This window comes from Macaca mulatta, chromosome 1 (assembly GCF_049350105.2).
Source record: "Macaca mulatta isolate MMU2019108-1 chromosome 1, T2T-MMU8v2.0, whole genome shotgun sequence".
In the NCBI taxonomy this organism is placed as follows: domain Eukaryota; kingdom Metazoa; phylum Chordata; class Mammalia; order Primates; family Cercopithecidae; genus Macaca; species Macaca mulatta.
Window position 1 is genome coordinate 197720235 of NC_133406.1, and position 12662 is coordinate 197732896.

General features: G+C 47.4%; 1 pseudogene; it reads left to right on the top strand.

Moving 5' to 3' along the window:
• The first annotated feature begins 12196 nt into the window (after positions 1-12196).
• On the top strand, positions 12197-12285 carry LOC114674988 (U6 spliceosomal RNA; annotated as a pseudogene).
• The last annotated feature ends 377 nt before the right edge of the window (positions 12286-12662 follow it).

Here is a 12662-nt window from a genome sequence, read left to right on the forward strand (position 1 = left end):
GACGCGAGCAGGGGCCGGGCTGACGCGGGTGGACCTCTGATCTCAGGCCAGGCCCCCACGCCACTTGGAGTAGGGCCGGGGGGGACCTAGGGGCCAGGGCGGGAGCAGTCTGTCCTGTGGCACTGTGCCCCTTTCCTGTCCTCTGCCCACCTGGGCCTCCATCCGTGTGTCCTCACTGAGGCCGGACCTGGAAACCTGGAGAACCAGGCAGGCCCAGAGGGGCATGAGGAGAAGAACTGAGGTAGAGACAGGGCTTAGTGATCATAGAGGTGTGCAGGGCAAGTATGTTGAGAGACTCTGTAAAAAAATACCCTCAGCTTACAGATTACAGAACTGAGGCCAGAGGAGAAATGGAACTGGGCCCAGAGCCCAACTCAAGCTGGGGTCAGGCTGAGCCTTGACTTACACCCTTGGTAATCATAATCGTATGTCCAGATGAAGGCCCAGATCTTCTGAGGTGGATTTCAGTACTCTTTTTCTTTCTTGAAGAAACATTTCAAGGCCAGGCATAGTGGCTCCTGCCTGTAATCCCAACACTTTGGGAGGCCAAGACAAGTCGATCACCTGAGGTTGGGAGTTTGAGATCAGCCTGGCCAACATGGTGAAACCCCATCTCTACTAAAAATACAAAAAATAGCTGGGCGTGATGGTGTGCACCTGTAATCCCAGCTACTTGGGAGGCTGAGGCAGGAGAATGCTTGAATCTGGGAGGCAGACATTGCAGTGAGCTGAGATCGCACCACTGCACTCCAACCTGGGCAACAGAGCAAGACTCCGTCTTAAAAAAAAAAAGACCAGCCTGGGCAGCATGGTGAAACCCTGTCTCTACAAAACATACAACAATTTGCCAGACATGGTGGCATGCACCTGTAGTCCCAGTTACTCAGGAGGCTGAGGTGGGAGGATTGTTTGAGCTGATGAGGTCAAGGCTGCAGTCAGCCAAGATTGCACCACTGCCCTCCAGCCTGGGTGAAAGAGTGAGACGCCATCTGGAAAAAAAAAAGAAAAAAGAAAAAAAAAAGAAAATTTCATATATACTTTTTTCCCTCAGTGTTGTTTTTATTGCAACTTTACTTTGGTTAAGAGATGAACTTCCCTTTAGATAAATGCTCTTAACAGAGAGTTAAGGCCATAGAACTATCAGCAGGGCCCAGGTGGGTCCTGAGAGCTCCCTCAGCACTCAGGGCCCATCCCCTGCTGCCTGTTTTCCTCCTGCTGCCATCCTCACACCTTGCATGGCCCAGAGTTGGCTGTGGGGCCTCTTAGCCTCATCCTTGTTGCACAAACAAAGTCTCTCAAGGCACAGAGAGGTGAAGTAATCTGCCCAAAGTCATACAGGAAACCAGGGACAAGACACAACCCAGAATCACATCTCCAATGCAACTTCCATACCCTTTTTTCCCTCCAACTACACTCCTCCTGAAGCCGTGTCATTCCAGGTCCCTGTGCCCACGGTGTCCCTGGTACTAACATTTCCTTTTGCAGTCTGTGATAATGATTAAGATCAAGCGTTCTTTAATCAGACAGACTGGGGTCCAGTTTAGTTCCCCTTCACTGTGAGACTTCAACTACTCATCCATTCTGAACCTCAGTCTCTTCTTCTGTAGAACAGGAACAACAGTACCTGCCAACCTTAAAGGCTGTGATGAAGATTCACTTGGGGGGCAACCTGTGAAAAGTCCTTAACACATAATAATAAACACTCGGGAAATACTGCCCTGATTAATCATTATTCCTCCTACTTTCACTATGTGGAAGGGAGGGGCCGCGGTAAGGTGTGGAACTGTCTCTTTGTATGAGCTGCTTCCTGAAGCAAACAGCAACAACTCCTTCCTGTTGGGCTAAAGGAATAAAGAAAGGGAAGGGAGGGAAGCAGGGGTGGGGGGGTGGGGGACGGACAGGCAGAGAGAGACTTCTGAGCTCCAGCTTGGGATTCTTGCATTTCACCTACTTGGCCTTCTGGGTACTCAGTGTGACCTTGTGACAGTCAGGATGTTGCTGTCCTGGTTATCTCTGTCAAACATCTAATAACCATAGAGGTGACTTCCAGCCCCAGAATCCTGGAAAATTCCACAAGACTGTTTGGAGAGGTGGGATAGCAGGGTAGAAGCTGTGGCAACACCTTAACAAGCCACTTCATTTCTCTGAGGCTTGTTTGAGAGACAGGTGACCACAATGATCGAGTTTCTAGTCCCAGCCCTATTGTTTGCTAATTGTATGAACTTGGGCAAGTCTCTTAGCTTCTGTGGATCTCAATTTTTTTTCCACTAAACAAGAATAATAAAATTCATGCAATATTATGATTTAGGATATTCTATGTGCCATGTTACCAGACCCTAAATGATGCCAAAGATGACATTATCCAAAAACAGGTAAAATGCCTATACATACACAATATATAATGCATGTTATATTATAGATACACAACAAATTCTAGTTTCCATTGGAGCCAGAGTTTAGACTCTCTTAAATTTGTGCCAGTCACAATCACATAATAAACAGTCAGCTATTATATGATTCCTCATCTGTAAACTGGAGCTTAAAATACCTTCCTTACAATAATAATATTAATAACATTAGCTTGTGTTTGTTGATTATGTATGACATTTGGGCATTCTCTGTGCTCAGGGATTTTTTTTTTTTTTTGAGACAGGCTCTCACTCTGTTGCCTAAGCTTCCGTTCAATGGCATAATCATGGTTCATTACAGCCTCAATCTCCTGGGCTCGTGCAATCTTCCCACCTCAGCCTCCTGAATAGCTGGTACTACAGGTGCGTACTACCATGTCTGGTTAATTTTTTATTTTTTTATGGAGACAGAGTCTTGCTTTGTTGCCCAGGTTGGTTTTGAACTCCTGGGCTCAAGGAATCCTCCCACCTCAGCCTCCCAAAGTGCTGGGATTAGAGGTGTGAGCCACCGTGCCTAGACAGCATTTAAAATATATTAACTTATATAATCTCAAAAACTCCATAAAGAGATTTTTGTTGTTTTAGAGACACGGTCTCTTGCCCGGCGCGGTGGCTCACGCCTGTAATCCCAGCACTTTGGGAGGCCAAGGCGGGTGGATCATGAGGTCAGGAGATCGAGACCATCCTGGCTAACACAGTGAAACCCCGTCTCAACTAAAAAAAAAAATACAAAAAATTAGGTGGGCATGGTGGCGGGCACCTGTAGTCCCAGCTACTCTGGAGGCTGAGGCGGGAGAATGGCATGAACCCGGGAGGCAGAGCTTGCAGTGAGCCAAGATAGCATCACTGCACTGTAGCCTGGACGACAAAGCGAGACTCCGTCTAAAAAAAAAAAAAAGAGAGAGAGAGACAGGGTCTCACTCTGTAGTCCAGGCTGGAATGCAGTGATGTGATCACAGCTCACTATAATCCTGAACACCTGGGTTCAAGTGATCCTCCTGCCTCAGCCTCCTGAGTAGCTGGTACTACAGGCATGCACCACCACACCTGGCAAATTTTTTAATTTTTTTGGAGCAATGGGGGTCTTGCTTTGTTGTCCAGGCTGGTCTCGAACTCCAGGTCTGAAATAATCCTCCTGCCTTGGCCTCCCAAAGTGCTGAGATTACAGGCATGAGCCACTGTATCCAGCTCCTGCTATCTTGAATGAGAAAAGCAGGCCAAGTAAAACTAGCAGTAGGATGGCGGTTCTGATTTTAAAATGTGCATCTGAGGCTGGGTGCAGTGGCTCACGCTTATAATCCCAGCACTTTGGGAGGCTGAGGCAGGAGGATCGCTTGAGCCCAGGAGTTTGAGAGCAGCCTGGGCAACACAGCAAGACTCCATCTCTACTTTTTATTTTATTTTTATTTTTATTTTTATTTTATTTATTTATTTATTTATTTATTGAAACAGAGTTTTGCTCTTGTTGCCCAGGCTAGACAGTGGCATGATCTTGGCTCACTGCAACCTCCGCTTCCCAGGTTCAAGCAATTCTCCTGTCTCAGCCTCCCGAGTAGCTGGAATTACAGGCGCCAGCCATCATGCCCAGCTAATTTTTGCATTTTTAGTAGAGACAGGGTTTCACCATGTTGGCCAGGCTGGTCTCGAACTCCTGACCTCATGATCCGCCCACCTCAGCCTCCCAAAGTGCTAGGATTACAGGCATGAGCCACCGTGCCTGGTCAAGAGTCCATCTCTAAAAACGAAAAAAGAAAAAGAAAAAAAAAATGTGCATCTGTTTTTATGTACAGAGAAAAGCCAGGGAGAATGTCTATCAGAATGTTTCTGCGGTTATTGATGAGTGGTTGAATTGGATACAATTTGTTTTTTTCTTCATACTTTTTTATTTTTTCTAATTTTTTTCAATAAGAAAAATGATGCAACATAGGTACTAGAGGAAGAATAAAAGTAGGCTTCTAAGCACTCCTTCATTCAATAAGTGCTTATTTGTGCACTCTGTCAAATTGTATTTTTGAGTGCATAGATGGGTCAGGTACCAGATGGAGTGTTAGGGATAAAACAGTGGCCTGGAATGCTGAGAACCATTCCAGTGTCAGATGATCTGTACCAATTGTCCCCACATGTGCACTCCACTCATTCGTGTATTTAACAGAGGTGATCAGACACTGCTGCCAGGCACACCAAGTCCCACACTAGGCAATGAGTACATAAATGGGCTCGGTCACAGGCCCCACCTCCAGGAACTCACAGAGCTCAACACACACTGCTGCAGTCCAGCACAGTGAGGGCCGTAGCAGGGGACTTGAGCATTAAAGGAAGGAGCCGCTGACTTGCTGACCAGGACGATTTCCCTGAGGAGAAGACAGACAGGCCCTGGGTGCAGGAGGACACGCCCTCAGAGTGCTTGGAGAATTTTCCCACATTCCTATATTGCTAGACCAGGAAGCTATGATCACTGAGGGTGGGAGACAGTCAGAGATGAGAGAGTGGACACATTTAAAACCCAGCAACACAGTTTGGAACAGCTTGCACTAAACACTGTAAAATATGCATGCCCACTGACCCAGTCATTTCACATCTAGGCACTTATCACAAAGAAACAACTAAAAGTATGTACAGAGATTTAGCTGCCGGTATGTTCATTCGAGCATTGAGAAACAGCAGAGTATAGGGGTTAAGCCTACAGACCTGGAATCCTTGTCTGCCCCGGATACTAATCAGGCCCCACCACTTACCTCACTAGCTGTGTGACCTTTAACAAGTCATGTACTACTTCTGTGTTGAAATTTCCCACTTTATACAATGGAAACAGTAATAGTACCCAATTCATAAGGTTTTAGGAGAGATTAAATGAGTTAACATTGGTAAAGCACTTAAACAGTGTGATGGTAAGCACCATAAAAACGTATGAAGAGGCCAGGTGTGGTGGCTCACGCCTGTAATCACAGCAATTTGGGAGGCCAAGGCAGGCAGATCACTTGGGTGCAGGAATTTGAGACCAGCCTGGCCAACATGGCAAAACCCTGTCTCTACCATCAAAATACAAAAATTAGCCAAACATGGTGGCCTACACCTGTAGTCCCAGCTACTTGGAGGCTGAGGTGGGAGGATGGCTTGAGTCTAGGAGGCAGAGGTTGCAGTGAGCCGAGATTGCACCAGTGCACTCCAGCCTGGGTGACAGAGCTAGACCCAGTATTTAAAAAAAAAAAAAAAGGCCGGGGGTGGTGGCTCACGCCTGTAATCTCAGCACTTTGGGAGGCTGAGGTGGGCAGATCACAAGGTCAGGAGTTCAAGACCAGCCCGGCCAACATAGTGAAACCCCGTCTCTACTAAAAATACAAAAATTAGCCGGGCATGGTGGCACATGCCTGTAGTCCCAGCTACTTGGGAGGCTGAGGCAGGAGAATTGCTTGAACCCGGGAGGTGGAGGTTGCAGCAAGCCGAGATCACACCATTGCTCACCAGCCTGGGCGACAGTGCGAGACTCTGTCTCAAAAAAAAAAAAAAAAAATCTGCAGAAAGTTGGAAATAACCTAAATGTCCAACATTAGAGATTTGCTCATTTGACATTCATATGATAGGATACCACACAAATATTAAAAATCTAAAAGTGATTTAGGAGAATATTCAATGAACAAAGAGACATTCAGAATATGACTAAGTGAAAAGAAAAATAAAGCCACTTACCAAACAACATGCTTTATTGATATTTAAATGTATTTGCACAGAAGAACGCCTGGAAGGACCTGTATAGCAAATTAGCACCAGTGGTTAAGGCTGGACGATAGGATTGCATGGAACTGTTATTTTTTCTTTTTAATCAACTCTAGTTTCTAATTATTTTTCTAAAATCAATATAAACTTATTTTGCAATTTTAAAATATTCACAAATGCAGGAAATAATGACTTAGCTCCACCAGTTAAAAAAAGACTGAGTTTTATTCTATAACATTTATTTATTCACTTAATAAATATTCAAGTATCTACTATGTGTCAGGCATTAGGGCACCATTCTAAGTGCTGTCCAGCAGCAAGTTCAGCGGTTCCAGAACAACATCACTATAAAGAAGAAAAAGGAGGAGGACAGGGAGGAGGGGCAGGAAGGAGGGAGGCATTTCAAACAGGTTCAGACTGGGGGCTGGACTTGAGCATGAATACACACAGGCCTTCTTTCCAACAGTCCCCAGTGAGGACTTCTCCTCAGTAATGAGCTATGCGTCTATTCAAAGTAACCAGCCTTTCTTTCCAAATGACTCGTTGACAGGGAGACACAGGAGCTCGTGCCACACGTGAAGGGACTGAGAACAAACATCTGCTGAGGGGGCTGTCACTGTGCTGGGGACTTCCATGCCACCCACTCAGTGAATCCTCCCAACCACTTTGTGAGGAGGTTATCATCGTCTCTATTTTCCCTCATGAGGAGCGAGAGGCTTGGAGAAGTAAAGTTACTTGTCTAAGGGGACCCAGCCAGTCAGGGGGTGAGCTAGGACTTGAACCCAGCTCCTTCTGGCTGAGATGCCTTCACCTTTCTACTGTAGGACCCACCACCTCCCTCCACCCCTTCATCATCACCATCAATGCTCCAGGGTGTTCTGTGGGAGGCACATTGTTAAGGGCAGTGTCTCAGGTTTACTCCTCCCCTGTGAGGTGGAGGGATGAGGCGGTGAGGAGACTGAGGCTCAGAGACGTTGCTACCTGCCCCAGGTCACATGGCTCTGGCGTGGTGGAACTCAGATGGGCACACGGTCCTGCTGGGTTCCGGCGCTCCGATCCTGAACACCTACACCACCTGGCCTCTCCTCCGGTCCTCAGTTAGCCTCCTCTGAACACCATGGTGCAGATTTGGGGTAGCATTTGTGAACGCAAAAAGTGTCAGCTTTTCTTTCCTTTTTTTGTTTTTTTAAGAGATGGAATTTCGCTCTTGTCACCCAGGTTGGAGTGCAATGGCGTGATCTCGGCTCAATGCAACCACTGATTCCAGGGTTCAAGCGATTCTGCTGCCTCAGCCTCCCTAGTAGCTGGGATTACAGACGCCTGCCACCACGCTGGACTAATTTTTGGGTTTTTAGTAGAGATGGGGTTTCACCATGTTGGCCAGGCTAGTCTCGAACTCCTGACCTCAGGTGATCCACCTGCCTCAGCCTCCCAAAGTGCTGGGATTACAGGCGTCTGCCACTGCCCCCGGCCTTCTTTCCCTTTTCTTGCTTTTTACAACATTCATTATCTTCTAGCGGGGAGTCTGTGTCACTGTGGAAAGACAAGGCAGAGCTGCAGAAGGGGAGACGTAGGAGGAGTGTTTGACAATCCATCAAGCCATAAGGATAAAAACTTCATTCTTTTACAGGAGTAAAAATTCTATCTCCGAAGAATGAGCATAGAAATATAGGAGATAAGGAGAATGGAGAAAAGGCTCAAAACCAAAGTCTTGGAGGTACAGTTAAAGGAACCAGAAATATTTAACCCACAGAAAAGTATTACAGTTTTGTTCATTCAACCATCAGACAAGCGTAAGGCTTCTCCTCTGGGGCAACTGTTGTGCAAAGTGCTGGAGACTCGGAAATAAACCAAACGGACATGGCCTCTGTCCTTGTGGAACCTAAAATGGGTAGATGGTTGTGATCTCTGCCTGAAAACACCTGAAGGGGCACAGGGAAGACAGCGTGGTCTTGTTCTGTGCGAATCTCGAAGACAACTGGGACTGTTGTGTGGAAGTTTCAGTGGGTAGGTTTCTACCCCAAAGGAGGAAGAACTTGCTAACAGACAGAGCTCTTCTTCCAAGATGGACAGGCGCTTTGGGGAGTTTGTAAGCTCCCCATCATGAGGAAAAGGAGGTACAACCCCTTTGAGAAGTTACAGGCTGGGTGCAGTGGCTCACACCTGTAATCCCAGCACTTTGGGAGGCCAAGGTGGGTGGATCACTTGAGGTCAAGCGTTCAAGACCAGCCTGGCCAACATGTGAAACCTTGTCTATACTAATAATAGAAAAAAAAATACTTGGTTGTGGTGGTGCACACCTGTAATCCCAGCTGCTCGGGAAGCTGAGGCAGGGGAATCGCTTGAACCGGGGAGGCGGAGGTTTCAGTGAGCTGAGATCACACCACTGCACTCTAGCCTGGTTGACGAAGTGAGACTCTGTCTCAAAAAAAAAAAAAAGAAAAGAAAAGAAAAGACAGAAGAGGGGCTGTATTAGTTAGCTTGGGCTGCCATGACAAGATACTGTAGCCTGGCCAACTTAAACAACAGAAATTTATTTCTCACAGCTCTAAAGATTGGGAACTCTAAGATCAAGGCACCAACTGATTCCATTTCTGGTGAGGGCTCTGTTCCTACTTGCAAACAGCCACCTTCTCACGATGTCCTCACATGTTTCCTTGGTGTGTGAGCATGGAGGGATAAAAGCCAGCTCTCTGGTCTCCCTTTTTATTTTTTATTTATTTAGAGACAGAGTTACTCTGTCACCCAGGCTAGAGTACAATGGCATGATCTCTGCTAACTGCAACCTTCGCCTCCAAGGTTCAGGCAATTCTCCTGCTTCAGCCTCCCAAGTAGCTGGGATTACAGGCACACACCACCACACCCGGCTAATTTTTGTATTTTTATTAGAGAGCTGGTTTCACCATGTTGGCCAGGCTGGTCTCGAACTCCTAACCTCAGGTGAACCACACGCCTCGGCCTCCCAAAGTGCTGGGATTACAGGCATGAGCCACCGTGTCTGGCCTGGTCTCCCTTTTTTTACTTTTTTTTGAGATGGAGTTTCACTCTCATTGCCCAGGCTGGATTGCAATGGCGTGATCTTGGCTCACCGCAACCTCTGCCTCCCGGATTCAAGCGTTTCTCCTGTCTCAGCCTCCCAAGTAGCTGGGATTACAGGCATGCGCCACTACGCCCATTTAATTTTGTATTTTTAATAGAGATGGGGTTTCTCCGTGTTGGTCAGGCTGGTCTCGAACTCCTGACCTCAGGTGATCCACCCACCTCGACCTCCCAAAATGCTGGGATTACAGGCCTGAACCACCGCACCCGGCCTGGTCTCCCTTTTTATAAGGTCACTAATCTCATCACAAGTTCTCCATCTTATCTAACCCTAATTATCTTCCCAAAGCTCTGTTTCCAAATACTATCACATTGGGGGTTGTGGCTTCCAGTGAATTTAAGAGGGACACAAACATTCAGTCCATAACAGGAGTCTCAAGGAAGAACGGGGCAGTGGGACTAGCTGACCTGAGAGGGCTCTGCTGTACCTGGTTCTGTGCTTCTGTGGAAGTGAGGACCATGTGCACCCCACTGCTGAGGGTCCAGTGTGTATTAGGCAGCTGAAGTTAGGCAAGGTGAGGAGTTGAGAACCAGAGAGAATGACTGAGGGGTTCACCCATCACCCTCTCTGCTCTGGGGTTGGGGATGCGAACATGAGCAAAACCATTCCGGGTTATACCACTCAAGCAAGTCATTTAATCTCCTGCAGTCTTAACTTCTTCATCCGAGACAGGGTATGATGGTGCCACTTATTCATAAAATTACTGTGAGGACGGAATGGGGAAATGTATGTGAAGGCACAGAGTGGATGCATGATGAGCACCCAGCAGAGGCAAGCCGCCACTTAAGAAACCTAACAAAAATTATACAGGATGGGACCCACAGAAACCCAGACGAGGAGAACACGGAGTAAGAGGCGTGGCAGCAGGTGTTGATGGTGGCAGAGTCTCCACATCAGAGGAGGCTTAGTTTGCACAAGTACCCCTCTTGGCATTCAGGCAAAGCTTCCCAGTAGAAGGGACATTTGGAGCTAAAACATGAAAGAAGGCTGAGAGGCTGGCTGTGGTGGCTCACTCCTATAATCCCAGCACTTCGGGAGGCTGAGGCGGGAGGATCGCTTGAGCCCATGAGTTCGAGAACTGCCTGAACAACAAAGTGAGACCCTGTCAAAAAATTAGAAAATTAACCGAGCATAGTGGTGTGTGCCTGTGACCTCAGCTGCTTGGGAGGCTGAGGTGGGAGAATTGCTGGAGCCCAGGAGATCGAGGCTGCAGTGAGCTGTATTCACACCACTGCACTCCAGCTGAGACCCTGTCCCAAAAAAACAAGAAGACTGAGGAAGTCACAGAGTTGGGGGCAAAGTTGTTGTAAACCAAAGGATGAGAAACAGACAGGCTGTTGGGCTAACTGGAGAAAGAAAATGGCTCCGGTGAGCACACAAATCGATTCACTCATTCTCTCATTGGTCATCAGTCACCTCCCACAGCATCACTGTGGACCCTGCTGACAGCCAGAACCACCCCAGCTCTAAAACCGTAACTCCCACACCTCACCAGCTGCCCACAGCCTCTCCTCGTCCCACTCACCGACTGCACGAATCCCTCTGCTTGTGCTCTCCGACGACACGGGCCCCTCCGGCCACTGGCCCTCTATTTTCTTCCAGCCCATCACCCTCTTCTTCCTCTTGTGCTTCCTTATCACAGCTCAGTGTGGAGGTGCAGTGTCTCAGTAGTGGTCTTTTCCATGCCATGAGTTCTCTTCCCTATGTCTTCATCTCACTGGTCAAGCAAACTCCCCCGTTTCTGCATCCTCCCGTGCCTGTCCCTGGCAAGCCAAACACTGCTGAGACAGTCCCAGCACAGCCAGAGGTTTCCCTGTAACTCCAGGACCCTCACCTCAAACGGGCCTTGGACACCGCTCAGTAATCAACCACTATCCATTGGCGTCTTAAAAAACTTCACCACTCCTCAAACCTGCACCCCTCTGCCATTATTCTCACAGGTGGTACTAGCCAGTACCACTTTCTACTTAACTGAGAAAGAAGATGCCACGTCTTCTCCCACTGACACACACACGCACACACGCACACACATGCACATGAACACATACACATGCAGACATTCAGAGACATGCACACACCCCTACATCCACCCTCTTCTCTTTTCCTCTGTTTCAACATGGAAGCTGCGGCTCTCGTCTAAAGCCAACCCTCTACCTGGATTCTGGTGCCCTCCCTTTCTCTTTCCTCAGGAACCTATGTTTCTCATTATTCCTTCTTCTCTTGGATTTTCTACCTCTACTTCTAGATAAGATCCTTCCAGCTAGCCTTTATACACAGTCAAATCACATTCTTCTTCTTTTTTTTTTTTTTTTTTTTTTTTTTTTTTTTTTTGAGATGGAGTCTCACTCTATTGCCCAGGCTGGCATGCAATGGTGCAATCTCGGCTCACTGCAACCTCTGCCTCCTGGGTGCAAGCAATTCTCCTGCCTCAGCCTCCCAGGTAGCTGGGATTACAGGCACCCGCCACCATGCCTAGCTAATTTTTGCATTTTTAGTAGAGACAGGGTTTTGCCATATTGGCCAGGCTGGTCGTGAACTCCTGACCTCAGGTGATCTGCCCGCCTCAGCCTCCCAAAGTGCTGGCATTACAGGCATGGGCCACCGTGCCCAACCCAAATCACCTTCTTAACCAAAAATAAATGCTACCTCTGTCACCTTCTCATCTCCCTCAGCAACCACTCGCTCTCTGTTTCTCATCTCCACTGCACAGGTAGGGGCTGTCTGCACTGTCTCCATGTCCCTACCACCCACTTGTCTTTTCTGACAGCTCTAAGGAGGCATAACTGATGTACAATAAACTGCACATACTGAAAGTGTACTATTTGATGAGTTTTGCCGTATGTATACCCCTGGGAAACCCTCGCTATAATTAAAGTAATGAACATCTCCATCACTCACAAGTGTCCTTGTTCCCATGTACAAGCTTCTTGCTCCATCACTCACTAAAAACGCCCTTGATAAAGGTACCAGTGGTGTGCTTGCTTCAGTAGCACATACACTGAAACTGGAATGATACAGCTGCTCAAGGATGATGCACAAATTCGTGATGTGTTCCATATTTTTTAATGTCTTTATTTTAAAACGATAAAATACCAAACCTGATGGGAAATGGTCATTGTCTCTCAGACGTCTCAGAAATATCCTAAATTCAATCTGTTCAAAACCAGACTGATAGGCTTATCCCCAAACCTACTTCTCCTCCAGTAGTACCACCAGGAATTGTTCCTGACACACTTAGGTGATGCTGCACAAAGCGCCTTCCATTTCACCTACACAGCTGCCTCCAACCCCTCCTCTCCATCTCCATCATCACCACCTTAGCCTCAAACTCCTTAATCACTCATCTGCAGCATAGCAATGGTCTCCTGACTGCCAACTGTATTACGTTGATGCACACACTTCACCTCCGAGCTGCAGCCAGAGGGATCTACTTGGAAAGC